Below are 25,301 nucleotides of genomic sequence, written 5' to 3' on the forward strand. Positions count from 1 at the left end.
CCTAAGTGGAGTACTTTGCATTTGTCCTTATTAAACTTCATCCAATTTACCTCAGATTATTTTGAATTATGACCCTATCCTCCAAAGCAGTTGCAATCCTTCCCAGACTGCTATCATCCGCAAACTTAATAAGTGTACTCATCTAAGTCACTGATGAAGATGTTGAACAGAACCGGTCCTAAAACAGATCCTTGCGGAACCCTACTTATTATGACTTTCCAGCATGCTCTTATTCTTAGTTATCAAGGTGGGCTTGATGCTGAAGTGTGAAGTATCTGTGAGGTACTGAGCATCCAAAACTCCACTGACTTCAGTGGGAGTTGAGGGTACTCAGTACTGTGCAAAATCAAGAACACATGCCATCAATGAGTTTTTTGAATAGATGGCATTATATTCTGTATCATCAAAATGTGGAAGATTTATTTTTCCAGAGAGGTGGTTCACAGTTATGCAACTGTCTGACAAAGCAACATGCAGAGCAAAATGAGAAATGCATCTTTTTTACAAAAGTATTGAAGCTTTTTGATGTATCAACAACAAATATCTGATACCAAAGATATTTGTATTTCAAAGAAGAAGACTAAAACAAATGAAAAAAAAATTGCTGCCACACCAAAAATAGAGAAAGGCCCTTTAGGAAGGTAAAATAAGCCATTTCTCATGTTATCAAAGAAGAATATGGAAATCAATTCAGAATAGAATTAAAATGAAAACTAGCAGCACGTACAGTTGAATATGATATCACCAGGAATGAGTTTTCACAGAATAAAGCTGCAAGAGATTTTCTGATAAAGATTTTCTGGACAGTAATAGATAATGTTGAATAAATTTATACATTAAGGACCAGATCCTTATTCTGCTTTCCTTTGGTGGCATAATTTAGGCAATGCAGGTTTGGGCATTCTGTCCCAGATTTGCCAAACTAAATTTGACATGCCTTTAAAAAAATCTGGTCCTTAATTGCTAACTACTGCTAAAAGTGCTAATGAAACACCACAAAAGTACCCACTAAATTTAAAATTGAATCGGTCATGTGCATCAGTGTATTGAAGGTAAATGCACTCACAAAAAAATATGAAAAAGTAAAAGGCATTTGAATCAAACTAGTGTCTTTCTTTGAATGTTTGTGAAATATTTTGAAAATAAAACTGTCTCCTGCCAAGTATGGATTAGTAACCCTAGCAAATGTAATTGCCAGCAGCATGGTGTATTTTATAAATGTCACACTAGAGCTCCCTCTCAAGACTTGAGTTCAGTGTTCAGCATTTCTGCAACTCCAGAGCAAGACCTGAGCAAGGTAGAACAGCTCTGAGGAGACTGATGGCAGCACTGCCAGCAGCTCAGTTTAGTACTGCCATAGAAATGTGCAGAATATGTTCCTTCAACATCTGTTATGATGTGCCATTAGGCACATAGAAGGTAGCTTGCAACAGCCACAAGCTAAAGGTGATTATGAGAGTTTTATGAACACATTTTGCGAGGCTTCAGCAGGGCTGTCCTTAGGATTTATGGTGCCCCAGGCGGGATTATTAAACTGAGTTGCTCTCCCACCCCCACAGCATAGGCATTCGCAGCACATTTCATTATGGTGTGCACCCAAAGAATTTTTTTTAAAATGTACTCTTTGACCCCCGTTAGCCACGCCCCTGACCTCTGTTAACCACACCTCTGGCCCCATTAGCCACACCTCTGGAGGCAACAATCTCGGGGCAAGATGGACACATGACCAAAAGTAAAAGGTGTCATGTGACCCCCCCCCCCCCAAGGACTTTTCCCACCATCCTCCTACCAATAGGGATTAGTTTGGCCCCCACCAACCCCTCCCCCCATGCAACTATCCTGCAATTGCATTAACACAATGTGTGTGACATTAACTCGGGGCAGAGAGGCTGGGAGAAGTGTTCCCTCTAAGAGTTTCCTCCCATGAGCAGAATGAATGTTGTGTTGTGCACCAGTACTGAGTTCATGTGTCTTGTTTGGATGTGCCTCTGTGGTACCCAAATTATTAATAAATATCTTATAAACCTCTCCCTTTCCCCTCTGCTGCCCTGTCTTCTCCCCTTGCTCCATCAGCTCCCCTGGTGCCAACTGTCCCCCAACCCCTCACCCTCCTCTGCTGTCCTGACTCCTGCCCTTCTCACTGCCCTCAGCCTTCCTGAGACTTGCCCCTCCACCAATCCTCCTCTCCCCCCATGCCCACTCCTCCAGTAGCCCCACTCTGATCATGTGAGCTACCCCTCCTCATCCGCTCTCCTTAAACCTCTCTCTCCACACCTGCCCTGCCTCTCTCCTCTGGTGTTGGTCCCTCCCCTGCAGGTGTCTGCCCTTCTGCGTCACCCCCAGAATCCCCTGGCACCTTACCTTACCCTTGCACCCTCCTGGTGTCTCCCCTTTCCCTCACTGCTCCTGCCCCCTTTGCCCTCTTTTTCCCTGACACCCACTCCATCACCACCCTCTGCCCCCATTCCCCTCATGCCCCTGTGCCCTCACACATGCCTTGCTCCATCCCTGCCTTCCTCATGCCCACCCCTTCTTTCAAGCCTTCTCCCAGCACCTCCCCCTTCAGCCCCCAATGCCCTTACCCTCTCCTCTCCCAGCATCACCCTTTCCCCTCTCCCACTGACCCCTCCCCTCCTGCTCTTTTCCTCATTGTCTCCACTTGCCACCCCTCTGCCCCCGGCATTTGTCTCTCCTCTACCCTGTCCCTTCGCGCCTGCCCCTTTCTTCTCCTGACCTGCTCCCCCTCCCATCAGCACAAGCCCCTTCCTATCCCACCCTTTCCCCCTATTGTTCCTACACCCCTTCCCTCCCCCCTCACTTCTGCCTTCCAGTTTGCAGGGCTGGAGTCTGCTGCAATCGGGCCCCAGAAGCCCCTGCAGCCCAGGTTCCAGACCACGTGCCAGACCTGGAGCTGGGCCGCTCGGTGTTCGCAGCCCCGGACTAGCTGCTGTCCCACCTCTAGCCAGGCCCTGTTCCCCCAAGCCCCGCTCGGCACGTCTCCTTCCTCCTCCTTTCCTGATCCGCGGCTGGGTGTTTTTAAAAACGGCATCGCCCCCTCTGGTGCGCCGCGCGTGACCCCACCCCCACCCCCACCCCCACCCCCACCCCCACCCCCAGCACAGCCCTGGCTCTGCTCGTCCGCTGCTTCCCGGGTTGACAATGCATGCTCGTGCCTCTCGTGGCTATGCCTGCTTTCACTTCTCCCAGCCTGGTACCTTCCCCAGCCAGGGTCAGCTTGCCGGCCTCCTCGCCGGAGTCCTTCGGTCCGGAGGGGTCTTCTGGCAGGGCCGTAAGTGCCGGCAGTGCCCCTACCAGCTCCAGTGCAGAGCACACGCCTATGCTTTCCGTCTAGGGGGGCAGAGTGGTGCCCCAGAAAGAGTGGTGCCCTAGGCAACTGCCTATTCTGCCTATGCCTAAGGACGGCTCTGGGCTTCAGAATGGAAGGGCTTGGGTAAAATCTTTCTTTGTACCCTTCCCACTAGTGTAATCTCAGAAGACAAGGGAGAAATCTGTCCTAAATTAAAATACAAGAAACATCGAGAATCAAGATTTGAAGGGGGCAGAATGCTCTTAAAATAGCTGGAAGGATTTCCATCTTTAAAAAGCTGGTTTGAGAGAGAAGAAATGAATTCTGATCTGACTTCAGCCCCTCTATACTGCATTTCAGCCCAAAGTAGGATTTTATTGCCAAAATAATTTCAAGGCTCTGGCCAGATATTCCTCAGGCTTTGTCTCCCCTTTCTAAAGTCAAAGCTCTGCCCCAGCCACACTTAGTCTTCTTACAGGCCTCTTGTCACCTACTACCTCTGCTCCGCCCATGTTTCCCTCTTAAGCAACCTCCTTCTGAATGGTGGTAATCATCTTCACATGTGGCCATTTGTGCCAGACATTTCATGTCCCAATTTGCATTTCAAACAGTCAAGTTTCTTTATTGAAATCTTGCCTAAAACACCCCCCTACCTTTTTCTCCACTGATAATCTCCCTAAGGAAAGAAGGGTTTGGTTTTCAGCCCTTTAACCCCAGGAGGTGCCATTTCAGATTTTGGTAGGGAGCGGGCCAGCCTGAGCATGCTGTGTTGGGGCTGGGTGGGAAGGAGAGAATGAGAGTATGGAGGGATAGACTGAGGACAGAGGCTTTAGCAGTGTTACCAAGCATGCTCAGTACAAGCCAAGCACCAAATGGGGAGAGTGGGAACCAACCCCATCCACATGGCCACCAGTAGCCTAGGCGGGGGAAGGCTTTGCCTTCCCAAACCACCAGGCAGGGTCCCACCCACAATCTACCCCCAGAACGCCTACTGTAGGCATTCTGGGGATGGAGTGTTGTTGCACCCAGCCCCCGTCCACCCTGTGCCCTTGGGCTGGGGCCATGCCATGTGACCTCTTCCCTCCTCCTGTGCACCAAGGCTGGAATGGCTGGGGCCGCACTATGTGCCCTCCTACCTCCCCTAGTGTTCTAGGGTTGGGGTTGTGCTGCATGTCCTCCTCCCTCTCTGGTGCACTGGGGAGGCTGGGGTGAGCATGTACCCATCCTCTCCCTTCCCTCTGGTTGGTCTCAGCGGAAGGGGCAGAGTCCCCAGTCCTACCTTCACCAACTGCCAATACCCATCCCCCCTTCTGTCCTCCCATACACATCATCTCTATTCCATGGCTACACCAAGGCACTGGAAAACTCTACCTTTTTTTTGGTAGATAACTTAGCAGTTAGCTGACAGGAGCACTGTATCTAATTCCTATATTAAAGAAAGAAATTTAAATAAACGTTAGACCCACTCAGCTCTAACACTGACATAGTCTGACATCTTGTGGCAAGTCGCTTAAGGGACACTGGTTAGACAATACTGAAATATATTCTTACTTTGTTGCTAACTCTGTGGAGAGACGCACACCCCATAAGGACTCCTGGGCTCTATCTCAGCTCCGGAAGGGTAGTGGAGGCTAGAGGGTTACAGCAAGGGGGCAGATACATTTCAGTTCTATATAAGAACATCAGAATGGTCATACTGAGTCAGACCAAAGGTCCTTCTAGCCTTGTATAGCAACTTCTAATAGTGGCCAATGCCAGGTTCTTCAGATGGAATAAACAGAAGAGGCAATCATCATGATTCATCCTCTGTCACCCATGCCCAGGTTCTGGAAAACAGAAGCTAGGGACACAAACCCTGCCCATTCTGGCTAGTAGCCACTGATGGACTTATCCTCCTTGAACTTATTTTGTTCTTATTGGAACCCTGTTATGGTTTGGGCCTTTCCCCCCCATCTCCTGGCAAAGAGTTCTGGCCAGTCTCTATGACAAAGAATTAATGGACACAAATCAGATATTCAAAATTATAACACACAGAAACCTGTGGGGGAACATTTTAACTTGCCCTGCACTCATTAATGGATCCAAAAGCGACTATACTCTTACAAAGAAATTTCAAAAAACAGCTGGAGAGAGAAGCTGTGGAACTTGCCTTTATTTGCAAATTTGATATTTTTACTCAAGGTCTCAACTGAGACACGAACTGATGAGCCGCTACATTCAACACCCTAATTACAGCAAAAGCTAAGTATTACACACTTACAGCCCACTTTATTAGCCTCGTTTAGCATGGACACTCTAATTGACAAGATTTTTTTCCTTTCTCTATACCTACCCATCCCCTCTTTTTCTGCTGTTTATTTGTACCTCTGGGCCCCTGGCTCAAACCGTCTGAAGAAGTGGGTTGTGCCCACGAAAGCTCATGACACTACCTATATTTTTTGTTAGTCTCTAAGGTCCAGCAGGACCACTCATTGTTTTTTAAGATTTTTTTGTATGTATAGTTAGGATTATATTGTTCCACGTGCATTACTTTGCACTTATCAATGCTGAATTCCTCTTGCCCAGTCACCCAGTTTTGTGAAATCCCTTTGTAGCTCTTTGCAGTCAGCTTTGGATAATTGCCTGTTCACCTGTTTTCATGGGTACATGTCCCTGCCCACTCTCTGCCCCCAAGAACGTCTGCTGTGGGCATTCTGGGAACAGAGTAGTTGCTGCCTCCAGTGCCTGCTGTTCCCGTGCTCTGGGGTTGGGGCCACACTGCATGCCCTCCTCCCTCCCTGGTGCCGGGGTGAGCACCTCACCTCTCTGTGGTTGGGGGGATGGCACGTGCATAGCATGCCACCCTGCCTCCCCACAGGAGGGCAAGGAAGGGACGAGGCCTCAGCAGAAGGGGTAGGGATGGCAGTGGGGCTGGGGGCATGCCTTCCCCAGCTCTATCTTCACCAACCGCTCATGCCCCTTTTTCAAGAACATTTGAAATGGACACTTTTAAATGGAGTACCCAGCAATGTTTTCAGTGAAGATCTTCAATAGCTTGAATGCCCAACCTTTATTATTCTTAACCACCTCACCCCTCCCTCTTTTTACAACAAACTCCCTGCCCCAAAGGCAAAGCTGTAAGCAGATCAAACTCTGTTGCATTTAAGAGCTGCCTCTGGTATCAGGGCATGCAGCTTTAAGCAAACCTCATGTATAAAAATCTGGGGTTCCAACCTGAAGGGGCAAATGCTCCCCTTGTTTCCCATAAATGGCACCCTTGTTTAACTCACCAGCAGAAGAATCTTCTAGATACCATTGTTGCTCATTGGAAATCAATCTATCAAGTAATCATCCAGTGTACGCCACATTATGACTCTGGGCTGATTTTCTTTATTGATTTACAAGGCAAGTCAGTTTTTTGGAAGACGGACCTGATGTTCCAGTCTTCTATGTGCAGCATCAAGTACAACAAACTTTATTAGCGTTCTCCTTACAAATCATTCATGAAGTCTTGCAGCTATGCTATAATTAAACAAGTGAAGTCCTGATACATGTATAAAATCCAGGTCCACATTTATACTCCATGTCAGATTATGACCTTTGCTAGATCAGTAAAGCATATGTTCAGTCAGTAACTTTTATGATTTAGAATTACTTACAAGAGGGAGATTTGTCATACTTTGTTTGAATGAGGATATTTGGAATGACAGTTAAACAATTTATAACCCAGGTAAATTTTTCTTAAGGCAGGATTTCCCAGGGTACAGAAAAAGGGGCTTCTAGAAAAATCTCCATTTCAAAATCTTATATAATCTCTGTTGCCTTGTTCTATAAGGAGAAGCCAACATTTTAATGCTTGATCATACTGGTTTAAAGTGTGACATATTAATTCTATACAAAGTAACGAAAGCTCCTTTTATCCAAAGGAAGCTCATTCAAGATCTGCCTAATGTCCTGGGATTTCCCCAATTAATAAAATATGTCATCTTACCTTTAAATGAAAAGCCCAGCATAAGCACGTCTGCATCTGCCTCAATCTCCAGATTGAACACATCATTTCCCTTGCTCAACAAGCCTTCAAGATTCTCCTCCTTCCCGCTTTGAAAGTTTATGATCTCAAATCTGCTAAGAAACAAATACATAGAATCATCAGTTCCTACTTTCTTCCTCCCAGCAACAATGATGATGTTGTGAGGACACAGGACCTACAGGGAAGCAAAAAAAAAGGTCTGTGAAACGCATGCCATACAAAAGGCAGGCCCTGTCACTATTTAACCATAGCAACTGCAATAATTCCATGACAAACTGGAAGGGATTTTCTTACTCTGCAGAGGATGCTAAATGAGACTTCTAAAATGGTATCCTCCATTAAGCTAATTATGGGAAAAACACACTCAACTATACATGAAAGCTACAGCTGTATTAACACTTCAGCTGGCAGCACAATTTGCTACAAATCAGAAGACACGGAGTCAGTATCAAATACAGGATTTCTGTCTTCCCTAACACCAGAGGGACCACAAAGGGAATGACAACTTCTGCAAAAGGAAAACAAATCATTCTGTGACCCTTTGCTGAGTTTTTCCACCCTGCGGAGAGAACAAGAACAGTGAACAGAGGCAAGGGATTAAAAGTGGAAACAGCAGCATCCTCAAATGACAGGTTGTCCTTACTAGGCTGGCATGAGTTTGGGATGGGTGTTCTGTTTTTCTTCTAATTTATACTAACCAGGAAGGAAGTGTCAGAAAGTGACTGGTCAACATGATTATATAAATCCCCAAAGAAATAGGTGGCACATCTTTTTAACAACAATTCACAGAAAATTCTACCAGGAGAAAACAATGGTATCAGACTGACTGCAGACTAAGAGGGATTCATTATCCTGAACTCCAAGAGTGACAATGTCCAGAGGCCAAGTACGGAGAATGGGAAGCAAGAACCTCTGCTCAAATGCCAAATCAGACAAAACAAGCCAGCTTTCAATGCATGCACTTTGCACAGGCAGAGGAAACAAAAGAGGAAAGAAAAGGAGAACAGTACAGAGCTTAAAATATTTTATTTATAACGATAAGATGATCTGGTAGCAGATCTCATCTGCAATTAAACAGATGATCAATTCAGAAAATTACTATAGTCAAATTTAATTAAATCAGTAATAATTGGTAATTTGTGGGAAAAAAGAGTTAAAATAGTATAAGCAATAGAATAGAGTGTTCCTTTATAGGTGCAATTTGTATCCACATATTTGAGATACTACATGAATCATGGAAACAAATTGGACTGTGATTGTTGCTCCTCATTACCTGACAGAGCACAAATAAGCCAGAGGCACAAGCAATTCATTTTGCAGGCATAAATTGCATCCACCAACATACTTAAAAAAAACCCTAAACAAGTTAATTAAAAATACACTAATTTTTTCTGGAAGAAATTCTATCTAGACATAAAATCAGAAAAACTATGCAGGAAACTTTCATTTCCTCTCAGCTTTATTACTAAATGCACTTGTAAGATAAAAGGATTTTTTTTCCATCTGAGATTTTCTGTTCCTGCTGCAGATTTCCTACCTGAAATAATATTCTGTTTGTGACAAATCAGATAGCTTGAGTGAAGAGCAGTGCAGTCTGTCATCACTAACTAAGGATAAGGACTTCAAGTGGGAATATGTAGGAGCAGAAAGACCCCCTATAGAAATGAAGTTCTTACAGGCCTCAGCTGAAACTATTTGCAGTTTGTTTTAACTCCACTCTGATGATGGCAAACTTTGTATCTCATTTGTCTGCATTTCTTTCAGCCATGCTTTGCTTTATTCTCTGCCACACCTTCTATATAGAATTCTCTGTGCTGAGAGACCTCCATCCTGTCCTTCAGATCTTTCCTCAAGGCCCACTTTTGTCATAGCACCCACACAAAATAAGTCAATTCACATAATCAGGATGATGGGGTACCATTGGGATAAGCCAACATTTACACACTTTTAACAATGTTATATGTTGATTTCTAAAGTTTCATTCGTCTCCACCATTTGAATCTTGTTGATATTTTTAGACTATAAACTCTTCTGAGCATATGTGCTATACATGTATTGAGAGTATATAATACGTTGTGTGCACTACAGTGCTACAAACTGCCACCACTGTGTACAAATAAATCCCAACCCGATACAGACATAGCTTTTTGAAAAGTTAATAGTGGGTAATAATTTCACTAATATTATGCAACCCTTTTAACATTTTACAGAAACAAGTAGGCGCTCAATAATATGGATAGATCACTCAATAATTACCTTGTTCTGTTTGTTCTCTCTAAAACATCTGGCATTGGCCACCGTCAGAAGACAGGATAGTGGGCCAGATGGAGCATTGGTCTGACCCAGTCTGGTCATTCTCATGTAAACATATACTTCCCCTTCTGTTGCCTCCAAATGGCCCAATTATGAATAACGGATGCATTTTTATAGTTCAAGCCCCCAGGTAGAAATCTGCCATATTTGGGGTCTCTCTAGTTTTGTTATCTTCTATATATTTGAGAGAGATTTAGCTGTTTGTTTGTATGTTTTTCGGTCTGTTCAAGAACTCCTCCTAAACAGTAAGAGCTAGGACCACCAAATTTGGTATATAGCTTCCGCTTATCATAACATAAATCGAGCTTGGGGTTTGGTTGTGCCAGGAAAACAAGATGTGCCTGGAATGGGATTGCTTCTCATAAAACGATAGAGAAAAGAGACAGAATCACCAGGCAGGTGAAAGGGACTGGCTGGAGGTGCGCTTCCCCTCCCGCTTCCACTCCCCAGGCACCCTTTCGGGAGGGTGAGGTGAGCTGAAGCTCCTCTCCCTGACTTATTTGAAAAAAATTGTCCTTCCCTTCATCAAGCAGCAAGTGAACAGTTTGCTGCATTCCTCACTATGAGCTGGGAGTGCAGGGGAAGGAAAGGAAGGTGGTTGCTGGAAGGGACAGTTATATTGCATAATGACCACAGACGGCAGCAAGGTGGCAGAGATGGGGAATGGTACAGCTATCACCTCATTGGGCCAACAGGGGGCATGGGTGGCTGGTGCCTGCTGGAATTGCAATGGATTGCTTCTAATAAAACCAAACAGAGAACAGACACACAATCACCAAATCCTCAAAACTGACATACCTGAGTGAATGTTAAAAAAGGGCTCATAGTGGACAGAGGCTCAAGGCAGGTGCCACCTCTGCCTGCTAGTCCAACCACAGAACTGCTGCAGCAGCTCCATTCCAGGCCAGTGGGAGGGGGGGGGGCCTTTCTTCACCCCTAGTTGTGGCAGCTCTGTGTTGGAGCCAGAGGTGGGGGCTCCTCCCCCCACCCAGCCATGGCACCAAACTGGTCATATGGATAGTCATATGGATAGTCTAAAGCCTATAACTTTTCTGTGTACATTATAGCCAAAATTTTCAGAACTGATTTAATGATTGTGTACCTAAGCCCAATACTAATTCAAGCAACCTGATTTTCTGAAGTGGCTGACCATCCACTCTTTGAAAGGTGGGAACTGGACACCCAAATTTATGAGTGGAATGGATTAATCTAATCTGAGAAATGTAAGTAACAAAGATTAAAATCAGAAAGCAGGAATCATGCTTTGCATGTATACTTTGCAATTATTTTTCTATTTTTCTAAAGAAAGATAGTTTTTTTACTGTCTGGTTAAATATCTTGATTTGCAACTGAATTTCATACATCTCTTACATATGGTGCCTCTTTTTGCTAATAAGGAGCCAATTATATCTGTACATTTTTATTTATGAAAATATAGAATTTAACACACTTATTTAGACTCTTTATTTTTATTGTTACATAATGGCAAATGATGCATTTCTTCTTTACTTGATGATTAATTTTTATTCATTATTTGCGTCAAGCTTTATCTGGATGGAAATCAGAACTCAATTAAAATGCATGAATAGTTCTGTTCTTTTCCTATTGAACAAATACAATTTTTAAAAAACCTTAAATGTTCCAGATACAGAAGGAAAAAAGTACGTGTAAAGCTAGCTGATTTATTAAACAGAAGTAAATATTATCTGCAATTGGTTAATTGAGCTGATTATTTCTTATCACCATATCCTTTCAAGGTTTTAGAACAAGTAGAGCTCATCGTTTCACACAGTTCATAGATTAGAAGAGGCAGACAAGTTTTCCTGCTTTTTTGGCTCTCCATTTGTTTCTTAACTTTGAGTGGACTAATTCTTGAACAAAATTAGTTGAACAAATGTAAACAAAGAAAATATTCTCTCAGTACTTGCAAAAGAGGCTACTGCTATAAAAAACTGATTCTGAATATCAACAAATTCTGATTCCAAGTGCTTAGCCAGTTACTTCCATCAGTTCAAGTATTAATAATTTGCTTTATTTAATTTAATAGATGACTACTGAATTATGATTACCTGTGCTAAGTTTAATTTGAAAAAGGGTTATTTTAAAAAAATTAAACAAAAATCTGATCTTTTTAATGGAAAAAAATCAATTTTTTTATCCATGCTGATCACAAATAAGTTTTTACAATCTTGACACATAACTTCACTACTAAAGCTTCTGTGTTGGGTGGAGGAGTTGTAAACAACTTTATGTCTCATCAGCACCTGTTGTATACATTAGAAAATGTTTACTTTCTGTTCAGAACTATTTTGTGGTATAATTTTATACATTTGAGGACACTGCAGAGAGAAGCTTTTTTTTTTTTAAATGTAAGACAGTACTAAGCTTCATCCTTGCAGTTTGTTTCATATAGCATTTAATTCAGCATCTGAAGCACAAATGGAGTTTGGGGTTCACTTCAGTTGCTTAAGGATTATGCCCAAATTGTTTTATAACTATTATATTGGCCCATTTTATTGATATTCAATTTTCTGTGTAGAGAAGGAGCCATAATATGATTACAAATGACATCTTTCAATTTATTAATCAAGTAATTTTATTACTTAACTACCATTTGTAAACTCAATATAGCTCAATTACTGGGGAGATGGGAAAAGGGCAAAATACATTGCAATTTATATGACTAATGATTATGACTGTAAATTCCCTTTATATCTGTGCTGTTATGTATTATTCCTCTCCAGCTCAGGCCGAACATTTTAGTAGTCTGTCTACCTTACTCCAAAAGGGCAGATCACTGGACTGGACTGAGCCCAGCAGTTAATGATATTTCAACATGAGGTTCAGACCACTGCAAATCTCATTTATTATTATTTAAGAACAGGTAACCCCCCCCTGCTAATCCTCCAACCATAAACAAGAGATGTAGGTATCTTCAAGGCAACCCTCTTACTATGAATTACAGACATTTAACTTCCCATCTGATTCAGAGATTGAACCTTATCTCCTCCATGGTTACCCTCTACACAGGACCTCCAATATATCTTATTCACTCTCTCAATGAAAGGACTGGAAAGCCCAGTGTAACTTCCTTGTACATCCTTCTTTCATAGCCAGAAACCCCACAACTATGTGATACTAGATAGCCAGTGGCACCCCTTCAGTCTACATATATGGCTCAGACCCTCACAGTATTATTGTTACCTGAAAGGGAATTTTACTTCTGTTTGTCCCTTAGTAGAATAGATAGGAGGTATCAATGCACGCTTTGGCTTTCCTCGGCAAACTCCAATGGGGGAAAAAATCGAAGTGACAGACTAAAAGGCCTAGCAATCAATGTATAGTTGGAAGGTTTATCCCAAAATGGAAAGGGCTAGAAATATTTAACTCTGTACAGAATTTTAGGATTAGGTAGAATGGAAATTCACAAATTCAGGCAGAAGAAACTTCTAATAATTAAAAAATCTTTGTGCACACTATTGTCAATTAATAAACTATCCCTGTGCACTCACTCTCATATAAGATTAATGAATAAATCAAGCATCAGGTTTTTACATGAGTCATGTAGCTTTGGGAATGGACAGAAAAGTCAGGCTTTCAAAAGTTTTCTAAAGTCTTGTGTATCTAAACATAACTTGCCTCTTTAACCTCCAATTTTCAAAAACAAGGCTCTGATACTGTAATCTGTGCCCTCACTGAATCCCACAGAAATCTCTCTCTCGCCTTTCAGCCTGTTTTTCAGGGCTCTATCTGACTTAAATTGTGACCTACAATGCTCCTTAATGCAAGGACTACCAAACTATTCTGAAATAGAAAGGACTTTATCCCACAAAGCTAACCAGTTCCACAAACACTCTTCAATGAGGGTATGTCTACACTACAAAGTTAATTCGAACTAACAGACGTTAGTTCGAATTAACTTTGATAGGCGCTACACTAGCGCTCCGCTAGTTCGAACTTAATTCATACTAGCGGAGCGCTTAGTTCGAACTAGGTAAACCTCATTGTATGAGGACTAAGCCTAGTTCGAATTTACTAGTTCGAATTAAGGGGTGTGTAGCCCCTTAATTCGAACTAGTGGGAGGCTAGCCCTCCCCAGCTTTCCCTGGTAGCCACTCTGGCCAACACCAGGGAAACTCTATTGCCCCCCTCCCGGCCCCGGACTCCTTAAAGGGGCACGGGCTGCCTACGATGTCCGTGCCAGGTGCAAGCCTGCCAGCACCCAGCCAGCAGACCCTGCACCTGGCACAGCTCGAGCCAGCCACCCAATGCCCCCCATCCCTCCCCCTCTTCCTGGGACCAGGCTGGCGGCTCCCGGGAGCTTACCCAGGACCACAAGAGGCGGGCACCTGCCTGGTCCAGTGCAGACATCGTGGACCTCGTCCACGACCTCCGCACTAGGCACAGGAAAGTGGCCATCTAGGGCAGGAGAGCTGCCAGCCTGGCCACCCAGGAGCAGGTTTGCATGAAAATCAAGGTGGTCCACTGAGACCCCCGACCCTGAGCCCTGAGCTTAGAATGTCCGTACTGGGTCAGACCAAAGGTCCATCTAGCCCAGTAGCCTGTCTGCCGACAGCGGCCAACCCTAGGGACCCTGGAGGGGATGGACCAAAGACAGTGACCAAGCCATTTGTCTTGTGCCATCCCTCTCCAGCTTTCCACAAACTTCGGGCAGGGACACCACTCCTACCCCCTGGCTAATACCACTCCATGGACCCAACCTCCATGAATTGATCTCACTTCTCTTTAAACTCTGTTCTAGTTGTAGCCTTCACAGCCTCCTGCAGCAAGGAGTTCCACAGGTAGACTCTTTGCTTTGTGAAGAAGAACTTTCTGTTATTAGTTTGAAGCCTTCTACCCATTCCTTTCCTTTGGTGTCCTCTAGTCCTTCTATTATGGGAACTAATGAAGAACTTTTCTGTATGCACCCTCTCCACCCCACTCATGCTTTTATAGACCTCTATCATATCCCCCCTCCGTCTCCTCTTTTCTAAGCTGAAAATTCCCAGACTCTTTAGCCTCTCTTCATATGGGACATGTTCCAAACCCCTCATCATTGTAGTGCCCTCCCCTCTCCCACCCTCTCTCTTCCCCTCTCCCACCTCCTTTTGCCAGTCTCCCCCAGTTTTCTTCAATAAAGAGAGATTCTATTTTTGAACACAATTGTCCTTTATTTTGTACATCAGGAAGGGGGGCTAGGGAGGGGTAAGTGGAAGGAGGTGAGGGAGGAATGGGGTACGAGCCCCCGATGGGGAGGACAGGGCTGGCTCTGCGGGCTTCTGGGGGTGGAACCTCTCCTGCAGCCCCCCAATTGCCCCCTTTTCCCAGATGGCAGCCTGCGGCAAGTGCAGCCGGTCTGATGGCCGAGTGCTGTGATTTGCCCAGTGTGGGTACTCCGGGCAATCCAAGCCAGGACTGCTTTGCAAGTGGGGCACCCCTGAGAACTGTCTGTCCGGGGTGGGGGTCGGTTCCCTTTAAGCAAAGCCCTCAGCTAGCCTGAGACAGCATCTCCACGCTCTAAGTCCTCATCTGATGCCCTACCGGCACTGCTTCCGGCCATCCTTAACCCTGGTTCAGGGTCCACTCTGTGTGGACATGCTAGTTTGAATTAGCAAAACGCTAATTCGAACTAGTTTTTTAGTCTGGATGCGTTAATTCGAACTAAGCTAATTCGAACTAACTAATTCAAACTAAGTTAGTTCGAATTAGCGCTGTAGGGTAGACATACCCTGAGAATGTATGAGCCACTATTTTAAGTCTATAATACAGTAATTCCTCATTGAACACTATAGATGCCTTTCTGAAAATGTTCGTGCTAAGCAAAAACGTGCCATGCGGGGTCAATTTTCCCATTAAAAATAATGGAAATGGTAGAGATTGTTGCATAAAAAAGCCTCCGCCTGAGCTCACTAGATTTATATACATGGATTTTCTAAAGCTACACCAAACTGCAAGGTCTAAGGTTTTAAACTGCAACTTATTGTGATCCTTGTCAATCTTTGAATCTGCGTAACACTGTAAACTGCAACTTTGTAATCTCTGTAACATGTAGCCACCTTGCTTGTAACTTTCCCTAAGCTGCATTCTCCCCTGAGTGAATGGAGAGAGTGTGAGTGTGTTTGAAGAAGGCTTGGAACAATGGACCACATGGCAATGAGTCATCACAGTCTGGGCATGTTCCCTGATGACAAGGTGAATGAGTCACAGAGGCCATTCAGACACAATATAAGGAGAAGGAGTACATGTGAGACTCTCTCTTTTTCCTTCCCCTGCTCCTGAGAAGTTCCTCTCTAGTGTCCCTCCTGACCAGCTTCCCCAGCCATGATGAGCAGACAGACCCTCCAGGGTCCACATGCCTTGGCTCCTTCTGCAACCTATATGTCTGTGTAAGTGTGTGATTGCCTGAGGGCAGGAATGAATGGATGTGAGTGAGTGAATGAATGAATGGAGGGGTATGTGCCTGCTTGCTTGCCTCTCTCTCTCTCTTTTTGTGTGTGTGTGTGTGTGTGTGTGTGTGTGTGTGTGTGTGTGTGTGTGTGTGTGTGTGTGTGTGTGTGAGAGAGAGAGAGAGAGAGAGAGAGAGAGAGAGAGTGTTCTATCTTCTTTATCTTAAACCTTTGGTGGCTGCTTTCTCCTCTTTACTTTTACCTACTGGAAATAAACCCATACTAGTGTAACCCTGGGTGGTCTCCAGAGAGAATATTTTTGGGGTAACAGAGGTTGCATTTTAGGTGGTGGTGGCGAAGTCAATTTTTTGTTGGTGCTCAGTTGTCAATGTCAACATTAGATATCTAGCAACACAAGTTGATGCGGTTTATTAAAACACAAAGATAAACACGTGAGTAAGCGGAGGAGCACTGTGACCATGTGTATTCACCCGCTCATGCGTATTACCACTATTTTCACCAACTTATACCGCCGCACGAAATAGTATACAACTTGATTATTTTCGTGTTATTTCAGAAAAGTTCCCTAAAAAAAATCGTGCTATTGCGAAAACGTGTTAAGTGGGCACATGTTAAATGAGTAATTACTGTACCTATGTTTAGATAGATACAGGCCTGCTGATCACGGGAGCAAAGGGGGCAGGTGGTTCCAAGGGCTCCGGGGTTCCCACCTATTACAACTGCATCGGCAGTGATTGTAGCCCCAGGTCCCTTAAATTGTTGCTGGAATGCTGTGCCATGTGATCCATGCAGCTTTTAGGGCTGGAGGTGCTTCAAGCCAAGTGGAGGGTGGATTGCCATGGGCCTGCCCCTTCCGCCTGAGGCCCCACCTTAGGAGTTCACGTAGGCTACCAGCTCCCCTGGATAAATAAATTAACTCTCAAATCTTTGAAAATACCTCAACTCCCTCCCAAAGAGCCACTCACACACATGAATGTTACAAAAGTGTCGGTAATTTCAAGAAATATCTGGCCAACTTCTCATAAGACCACATTTTAAAAACTGCACAGCTAACAATAAACAAGCAGATTGGACTGCAAAACTTGCTAAAATATTGTCACCCAGTTAGAGATTTTTAGGACCTAGAAATCTATAAACATTTACACATATTACCAGGAGAAACCATACACCATAAGCTTCTGGGAATGAATGAAACATTTTTAAAGAAAGGAGTCAATCAGTTTTCTGTGGAAAAATTTCAATCAGCCACATGTTGGAAACTACAACTTAAAGGAAAAAAAACACATCAGTACTAATGATAATGAAGCTCTTAGCATGTATATTAATAAATAGAACATGATGGAAGTAAAGAATAGAGCAGAAAGAGTCTGGAAAGCCTCCCAGTTTAATTGAAGAGTCAGATCACGTGGCATGAATTTTCTGTGGAAGGGACTGAGATGAGCAATTCTGTTCACCATAAACTGAAACAACGTACATCTGCCTTGCACTCTAATATCATTTTAAAATTAAAAATCCGTAGAATAGCCAGATAACTACAGATAGTAGAAGAAAGGTCTGTATAATCCAAACATTTTAAAATACACTATATACATACTCTAAAAATCATTGACATTTTTGTGCTAATGATTAATCAAACTGAGGTTAGACTGAAAATGTATCATTTCCTTCTCATAGTGCACTATATACTGTTTGTCAGCACAGAGAAAATACATGGTGTTGCTTCTGCCAGAATTTAAAGATAGAATTTTGTTCCCTCAAAACTTTTCTCTTGAGGTCTATGGAAACACAAACACACGAGGTCAAGATTTAATGCTGCAAAAGTTCTTATGAAAACAGTGATGTTATGGGCAAACAAAGACAATATTTTGGTTCTACTTTCAGATAAACACCTCTTCAGTGAAAATCCTAAAATACTTTGCTTTTGACCTAATTGATTTCCAATCTGTTTACCTCAAATGATTTCTTCAGTTTGCTCAGATCATTTTGAATTATAATTCTGTTCTCCAATGCACCTACAACACATCACAGTTTGGTATCATCTACAAATTTTATAAGTGTTTGTGTATGTAATGGACAGGAGGAGTCCTGACCATCACCAGTGAGTAAGGGGTTAAACTCAGTTAGTTAGCAAAGGTGTTGGATTAGATTCCTTGTCTGATTTCTTTGTGTGGGAGAGAGAAACCAGGAATTGAGAGAGACAGAATGATTTAAATCCAGTCAGGACTACCATGTCTCCAAGGAATTTGGGACATGGGAGTGGACAGAACAAATAAAAAATTGGAAGTAAGTAAAGGGAAAAGTGAATCCAGTTGCGTTCAGGGTATTTTTTCTTTATTTTGTAGTTTGGTTTGAACTGCTCTGTGTGAATCTATACCTCCCCTCCCCCTTTACCATTGGTTCCAGAGATTTTTCTCTGAGTTTTAATTTGTTTTCCTTACTTGCTCTAACATCTAGCAACCAAGTATGCTTTATCAAGTTTATCTTTTCTGTTGTAATAAAAATCACTTTAAGGTGATGATTTGGTTCTTGTGTCGTAGAAAATCTGTCTGTGTGTATCAGCATGGCTCTGACTGAGGGATCAGCTACCAGAGACTGCAGCTTGTTTTTCACTTCTTTTTAAGCTCTTTTGGGGCAAAAGAGCTTGGAATACCCTTGGGGTGGTTTAAGTGTTCACCTCTAGTTTTTAGGGATTAAAAAAAGCATTTGATTGTTGGAGCAATTCTCCAAAATCTGTGTACAGTAAAACTCCATTAGTCCGGCATCCAATGCTCTGGGACTCCTGATGGACTGGCACCATCAGGAACTCGGAAGTGCTGGGACAGCCGGACAGGCTTCCCCCATTCAGCTGCTGCTGAAACTGACCAGCAGCTGAATCTGGGAAGCCGGGAGCAGAGCAGCTGGGGTGCTGCAAGGTTGGTCTCGTAGCGTTGCCCCTCGGGGCTGCGGGACCAACCCGGCAGAACCCCAGCTGCTCTGCCCCAGGGGTCCCCGATTCAGCCGCTGCTCAAACAGATCAGCAGCTGATTCCAGGAAGCCCGGAGCAGAGCTGCTCTGCCCGGGGCTTCCTGGAATCAGCCGCTGATCTGTTTCAGCAGCGGCTGACTTGGGGACCCCTGGGGCAGAGCAGCTGGGGTCCTGCCGGGTTGGTCCCGCAGCGCCGAGGGGCGGCGCTACGGGACCAACCCGGCAGCACCCCAGCTGCTTTGCCCCAGGCATTGGGATTCAGCCGCTGCTGAAACTGACCAGCAGCGTCAGTTTCACCAGCAGGCTGAATCTGGAAGCCTGGGGCAGAGCAGCGGGGGTGCTGCGGGGTTGGTCTTGTAGCACCGTCCCTTGGCGCTGCGGGACCAACCCAGCAGCACTCCAGCTGCTCTATTGCAGGCATCCCCGATTCAGCTGCTGCTGAAACTGACCAGCAGCAGCTGAATCAGGGATGCCTGGGGCAGAGCCGGACTATCGTAAGGGGGGGCTATGAGGGGACTGGGGTGGCATCCCCTCCCACCCCACTCCAGACCCCTCATAGCCCCCCCTTCTGATAGTCCGGCATATCTGATAATCCGGCACCCCCTGGGTCTTAAAGGTGCCAGATTATCGGAAGTTTACTGTATTATGATGCTGGGGGGAAGTTTTTTGTAGCCCGTGCCTATAGAGGCAAGATTTTGAAGCTCTTTTGCAGGCACTCACCTTCTGCACTCAGAGGGCAAGTCCAGACTACATGGCTTTGTCGACGGAGCCATGTAAACTAGTTTACCCGGCATAGGCAAAGAAGCGGGATTTAAAAAAATCTAGATGCGGATCTGTCAGCTGGGGAAGCCTTTGTCGACCAATCCTGTAAACCTCATTTCACGAGGCATAAGGGATCAGTTGGCTATGCCGGGTAAACTAGTTTACATGTAGTCTAGACATACCCCGAGTGCCATATTGGGGAAACAGTCCTGAGACTGTGTATACATAATAAAGGGAAACCATGAGATAAATTTTTTTTAGCTCCAGGCTCAGGATTTCCTTGTCTTTGGGCTACAGGGAAGGTAAGTTCTTATTTGTCCATCACCATATGATTAACTCCCTAGAGTTAATCATCATATGATCCCCTCCCTAGAAATCCGTTCCCTCTACAGTTTCCAACAGGGGCGGCTCGTGCGGATAGGCCGACTTGGCCGTTGCCTAGGATGCCGCATTAAACGGGGTGCCCAATGATGACATCACACCATTGAGAGTTGGAGAGGTGGGGACGTTGATTGCGCATTCCGCCTGGGAAGCCAGGTGCCAGCAGCCCGCCTCGGGCCGCCCCTGTTTTCCATGGTTGGACTGCAACCAAGACAAAGAGTAATAAGTATTAGTCAAGTGTTACATTTTTCTGAAATATCCTTCCACAGAATGCACTGTTACTGAACTTCCACTTTTCCTGCAAGGGAGGGTAGGAATAAGAGGTCTGGCTACTGAAAGAAAGAAGAGGATCTGGTAGCAAAGTTTTCTTTTATGTACCACAGCCAAGCTTGCTGTTCCTACAAAGGCAAAGCCTCTCCCCCCCCCCCCCCCCCGAAGGAGGGAGCTTTAATTTGCAATGACACCAGAACACAAGTATCTATGAAAAGATGGTCCTCATTGCTCAAAGCATCTTTCTGCTATAGGTGGCATGTGTCATAGGTTGGACATGCAGGTTAATGTTTTCAGAAAGTATGAACTGATAATCAGTGCGGATCTCCTGAGAAGCAAAGGAGGATGGATGATATCCACAGTGCAATTCCTTTGAAGTCAGTGGCAGTGCTGAATTGGCTCGTGTCAGTACTGTCTTCTCCCTCTGCTAACTCTTCCGTCATAACATTTATGCTGTCCATGGGTATTCCAACACAGAGCAGATCAGAAGCCAAGTTTTGCCTTCATATGAGGATTCTAGTGAGCAGTGAAGCTGGTACAGAGCCTCCTCCCCTCCCCTCCCGATCTCATGCTTGTTCTCGTCAGGCTTGTCCACCATGGTGAGAAGTAGGAAGAGGAGAAGAATACAGATGTATCACAAAGAGAATAAAGAGCAAAGAGAACTAAAGAGTTTGAAACAAGAAATATCTGTGCAGATTAAAGACTCTAGATAGTCCACATTGCTGGAGTTAGAAACAAAAATATCAATACCCAAGAGATAGCTCTGAAGAGTAGGGAGGGGTCTCAGCCCCACCTTTTGCTGCGTTGGTAGCAGAGAAATCTGTAGGAGGATAGTCTCCAAAGGTCCCACATAATCATTCCCTTCAATGCAAGCTCAAGGAGAGAAAAACCCATACCAGAACAAGTGGGTAAGACTGTGACCAGAATGGAAGAAAATTATAACAAATCACCACTATTCCTCCTTTGAATGGTTAAAGCAGCCTCTCTCAGAAACTGAACAGAGTGCCAGCTACAACTCCCCATTATCTTTGCATAGGATACCATTGTATCTGATTGATCTTGATCAGAAAAGGTTCCAAAGCTTCCTGCAGATGCCCGAAAGCACTACAGCCATATGCTTTTTTCCAGAAGCTGGAACATAGAAGATAAGTAATGATATATTTATCCAGAGGAGATGGTTTCCTTAATACAGGTTGGACCTCCCTGATCCAGCACCCACGGGACCTGAGTGATCCCGGATGAGGGAATTTGCCGGACCAGGGAAGATCCCCTGCCACCAGCCACCTGAGCCTGCTACCCCTCCCCGCCTCCGGCTCCTTCAGCCCCGCTGATGGCTGGGAGACACAGCTGCCTCAGCCCTGATGACACAACAGCATGCAGTCCTCCCCCACTGCCGGCTGGTACATGGCCCCGATTGGGCTGCCGACCTGCCGTGGTCCCAGCTGAGTTGCTGCAGCCCCACATGGGCTTCCCCTGCTGGGTTCCCACGGCCCAGCCTTACTGCCAGCCAGGCTGCCGCGGCTCTTTCCCCACTGCCAGGCTGGCACACAACCCCGACTGGGCTGCCTCAGCATAACCCTGCTTCCAGGCCAGCATGCACGGGCTGCCCCGGCCCTGCTACAATAGCCCCACTGCTGACACCAGGCTGCTGATGCCTAGCCCCACTACCACTGGGCTTGCCTTGTCTGGAGCTTTCAGTTGCTGGTCCTCCTGTCCCAGGGCATTCTCATTTAGCAACGGGACCACAGATGTTGCTGGACGAGAGAATCCTGGTTTAAAGGAGGTGCAGCCTGTACTTACACGTTCTTATGTGCACCTTACATTTCTAGATACTAAATCCCAACAGCTGCAAAATCAGCTGCGCAATAGAAAAGCAGAAGCATATCAAAGATTTATGCAGTAGCTCACCCAGCAAGAGTAGAGCAGAGAGAAATTTTAAAAGCTTGGAGATCTGAGAGACAGAGAGAAGAAAAAAGAAAAAAATAAACCAAAAAGACAAAAAAGTTGAAGGAGAAGCAAGACAATGAAATTGACAGAAATGGAAGATTTAAACGCCAGAATTAAGTGGAAAATCTGCAAAGGAGAGGGAAATATAGGGGATGTTCACAAAAACCGAGGCAGAAGCATAATGAGCAGGTGCTCAACAAAAAGTTGTTTTAACTTTTGCCTCTTCACCAATCAAACTGCAGCCCATTTTGCAGTTCTGCCAGGAGGCATTTTTTTTTTTTTTTTTTTGTGGCTGTACTTTTGGCACATTCACATCTCAGGGAATGTCTTTTATAGGTTTTCAACTGTTGAAGTGTTTTCAAAAAATATTAACGGGTCCATTTGTATCTGATGATATGTAGGACTCAGGCTTTATATACTTTTTATCTTTAATACCATGCATTACTTCCTCATTAGATGTAAATTAAATTTAGCATGAAGATCAGAATAAGGACCGATATCGACACTTTGTTCTGTAATTTATTAGAACACAAGTGGGAGGGAGATTTTTAGATCTCCATGCAAACAAAATCTATCACTCAAAAGCTAACAATTATGGCTGTCTTTGCTTGGACTGAGTGTATGCACTCATGGCAGAAGAAAACCAGATCACAAAAAGAACTGGACAGTTGTTTAAAAAAAATAAAAAAAGTTTATAGCTCAGAGGGAAATTTGTTAGCCCTGAAGACAGAACACTCTCTTAAGTCCTGGAAGTTCTCTCCTCGGACTTTGATACCATACTAGACATTTCTTTCCGGAAATGATGCAGCTTATGATACAATTATTACTCCAGTCCTCTAACACTGACAAACAACACAGAGACATTGCTGGACTGTGTCTGGTGAATTTTCAGCAATCAAAATTAAATACTGTCTTCTTATTGATTATCACACTGCAACACAAGCTGACAGTATCTCAAAACATAAATTTCCCAGTTCAAAGCAAGATTTAAAAAAAAAATAAGCACCAATGGTTTCATGATTCAAAACAGCTTTTTAAGGTGTCATCTTCAAGAAAGAGGTCTATTTCAACAGTACAGATCAGGGTGGTCATTAAGCGCAGTGTGGGTCCAATCCAGACCGGCAGAAGCTTTTGAACGGACTGTGAAATCTTTTTACTTACTTGATAACGATATCATCCCCATCATTTTTGTATTATTTTCCTCTGGAGTCTGAACCCTGACTATACCTCAACCAAGAAATTTGGACTTTGACAAAAAAAATAATTGATTACTTCTGTATGCATCACCAAGGATCAAGCCCTAGAGATAGCCATATCTAAAATGCACGGAGTCCCCTGTTCAAATCACAACACATCCCCTTTTCCATGGTCTCAAGCATGTAACACATTCTGCCTCAAGTTTCCCCATCTGTAAAATGTGGCAATACTCACATATCTTGCTCACGGAAAGCCTGGAGATTTGACTAATTAGTTAAAATGTTCGTAAAGTGTTTTTATGATTAAAAATAGCATATTTTAATCACCACTAAGTCTGCCAAGCATAAAGGCAGATAACAACAAGATGATTTGTGCTGCAACAGCTTCCAAATCAAATGAAGAATCACAGAAGGAGCATCCAATACAAATCCGCAAACCTAGATAAGGCAGATATCCACAGATTTGCAGGGCTCAATCAGTCAGAAGCTTAAGAACAATTTCCATTGTTAGTCTTTAACATACCAATCCAAACTTTCTCAAATGTAAAAGGACTATACAGCAATACATAGATGATCAAAAATTTCCTAACATACTTCTGAAAAAAGCAATAAAATAGGTAAAGCCCATTTTTTCTTCAGCTTTTAAAGCTAAGCAATGAAACAATGGCATTCAACAAATACCAAAGTGTCAGAAACCTCTCAGCAAAAAGCCACCATAGCAACAGTATAATCTTTCCTGGAATGTGTCAAATATGCATCTCAGTTGGTGAATTGACACAGCTAATTAACCTTGTGGGATGGAAGCTAGAAAGCTCAGACAGCAGCATGGGTGATAAATCTAAAAGGAAACTAAGCAAAAGTTAAGAGAATTTGGCAAAAATAAAAGGTTTTGCTAATTCAAAGATGCAAAAAGAAAGCCAGCCATTGATTCTCGATCAAGTAAGTGAGAGGCAAGGGTCTTCAGTAACAACAATCTATATTCACCTGAAACACTATTTTTTCTGAAGAGCATAGTGTAAGCAAGCTTACCTGTAAATTAGGGTTCTGTGAATCAACCACAGTAGCCTACACATTCCCATCCAGCTTTTGGTGACAAGATCAAACTGAGGTAATGGTTGTAAATCTTCTCCCTCCTGTTTGATGCTTCAATCATAATTTTTCAAGTTAAAACTAACACTGGAAGCAGCATTACTTACACCAGTTTCCCCTGCTCTTTCCAAAGAAGAGCAGCAGCTTTCATGGGTGAATGTGTTAGACTTACCAATCTGGACTAATGTTACTGACACTTGGACCCTAACAGGACATTTTAAAAAAATAATACAATAAATAAGGATAGGAGGTAGGATGACCATGTTAATTTGCTCTGAAAACATGTCTGAACTCCATATCTGTAATGTCAGCCAGATAAAATCAGTAAATGAAAGAGAACCACAGTCATCATCATCAACAACAACCATGGACTCAACGCTCGTTGGTGTCCAATGCCTCCCTTACTATTTCCTTCCATCTTTCCCTGTCCAGTGCGGAGTGGCTTAGTACTACTCAGCAAATCTCATTGTCCATGACCAGTTCTCTTTATAACTAGGATGCAAGAACAAGTCTAGAACTCTTCTAGAATTTGTAATCTAATCCATTAGGTAATGGAGGTTCTAGATATTGTCACATTTACTTGTCCTCAATATAAAGTTTCCTGAATCTGTCATAAGCATGGTACTTAATATACTAAGACCTGGTTTAAATTTAGT

General features: G+C 43.8%; 1 protein-coding gene across 1 annotated transcript in view; it reads right to left on the bottom strand.

Moving 5' to 3' along the window:
• Nucleotides 1-7,412, bottom strand: part of HTR1F (5-hydroxytryptamine receptor 1F) — a 113,938-nt gene extending 106,526 nt beyond the window's left edge. The window contains exon 1 of the mRNA XM_006124252.4: nt 7,278-7,412. The gene's annotated coding sequence lies outside the window, so the exon portion shown is untranslated. The remainder of the gene's footprint in view (nt 1-7,277) is intronic.
• Nucleotides 7,413-25,301: the final 17,889 nt, after the last annotated feature.

The sequence above is a fragment of the Pelodiscus sinensis genome, chromosome 1 (assembly GCF_049634645.1).
Source record: "Pelodiscus sinensis isolate JC-2024 chromosome 1, ASM4963464v1, whole genome shotgun sequence".
Taxonomy (NCBI): Eukaryota; Metazoa; Chordata; order Testudines; family Trionychidae; genus Pelodiscus; species Pelodiscus sinensis.